This window comes from Salvia hispanica, chromosome 6, assembly GCF_023119035.1.
Source record: "Salvia hispanica cultivar TCC Black 2014 chromosome 6, UniMelb_Shisp_WGS_1.0, whole genome shotgun sequence".
Taxonomy (NCBI): Eukaryota; Viridiplantae; Streptophyta; class Magnoliopsida; order Lamiales; family Lamiaceae; genus Salvia; species Salvia hispanica.
Window position 1 is genome coordinate 26,160,518 of NC_062970.1, and position 1,764 is coordinate 26,162,281.

The following is a 1,764-nucleotide window of genomic DNA, read 5'->3' on the forward strand; positions in this document are numbered from 1 at the left end:
TAATTACTTATCTACCAAAATTTGAATTTCTATAGCTGTATTTACTTTATTAATAGCATAAATAAGTAAAATCTCTATTGTGTTTGTTTTGTATTTGACCAAAGACAGGCATTTCAAATTCGGTTTCCATGAATTGAAGAATATCTCTCTGTCCTTTGTAAACAAGGAAAGTAAGTACCTATATACATATGATATGACTCTAATTTTTATTAATCAAGATGATTACAGATTGATTTATTCCTTTCTTGAATATCTATCTATGCATGTATAAAAGGGGAGTTATGAGAGCAATTTAGGTAAATGAGAAATGTTTTTTAGGGTAATTTAGGTAGCTGAGAATTGTTAATGCCATTAATACACGACTCTATCAATATTGTGACAATAATGTGCCAAATTGCTATCATTTAATTTTCCTATTTAAGATGATAATTTTAATTTTGTCTATAAATACATGATCTTTCATTGTGAAACTAAACATTAGATAAATTTTTCATTAGTTTTGATGATATTTACAAAAATGTCATTTTTATATATTAATTTTAAATAAAATGTGAATGGAATGAGTTAGTGGAGGTGAGACCCTATTACCATTTATGGTAAAAGTGAACCGAGACTCTTATTCGCGGACGGACTAAAATGGAAAAACGGGACTCTTATTCGCGGACGGAGGGAGTAATTTATAAAAATGATATTGTATTCAAAGAGTCATATTCCGACTGAGAATAATGCCAAAGAACACTAAATTTCTATAAATTGGACCATTTGGAGCAGGTGAAATTCACTCACTCACCATGTTTCACATAGGTTTACAAGGATAGAAACTCTCCATTTCGTAGGAACTATAAATATTGGTATTTGGTATTTAAAAATTCACTCACTCACTACTTTATTTTTCATGGATAGGCGTCTGATGTTCCAGTTGCTCGAGTTCTTGCAAGAGGAAGGGTCGAAGGCGAAGAGTGAGCTTCTCAACCACACGAATTCTCTACCGAAATGAAGATATTCTTAAGGGTGTGTATTATTTTTTGTGTGTTTGTAGAATATATCCGGCAGACAAAATACAAAGAGAGCAACGGTTTTCACCAACAAAGAATAATAAAGAGAAGAGAAGGGCTGCTTATGTAATGTTGAAGGTGGTTCCGAGAGCTAAATTATAGGGATATTTTCCTTTTTGAAATTAAAATTTTATATATGTAATGTATAGGACGGTTTTAGAGCTAGATTATAGATTTATAGGGATATTTTCTTTTAAAATAACAAATTGTATACACATATAATATTGGAAACGGTTTTTTATGACAAGATATTTTTATTTATTTATTTTTATATATTTCTTATTCCACATACATTTCTTATTGGAAGTAATACTATGCAGTATTTTAGGGAATAGAAGCATTTTCGGCCAAACCTAGCAATTAATGCATATATAGTGTCGCCATGATTGTTGGAACAAATTTATTTATCTACTATATATACATTTTTCAATCAAGGCATAACATATGAAGCCGTGTAATCTTATTGAAATTAATTGACTATATTTTTCGTAAGATCATAGAGTTCAATTGACTCTATTATTATTTTATTTTTGAATTACAGGTAATTTACATAAGAAAGTTGTTTAAATCTGGAAAATATCCATGCCCTTGAATTCATCATGTCACACTAATAATATTGCCATTTTGTAATTTATTCTTAAAACATATTATTATATACCCAAACTTTGGATGACTCAATCTCAATAAATAACTAATCCGAAATTTTAAA

General features: G+C 29.1%; 1 long non-coding RNA gene across 1 annotated transcript; it reads left to right on the forward strand.

Annotated features, from left to right (window-relative positions):
- The first annotated feature begins 917 nt into the window (after nt 1–917).
- On the forward strand, nt 918–1,299 carry LOC125192854. The gene is made up of 2 exons (XR_007171482.1): nt 918–959; nt 1,040–1,299. It is a non-coding gene; the product is annotated as an uncharacterized LOC125192854 (long non-coding RNA).
- The last annotated feature ends 465 nt before the right edge of the window (nt 1,300–1,764 follow it).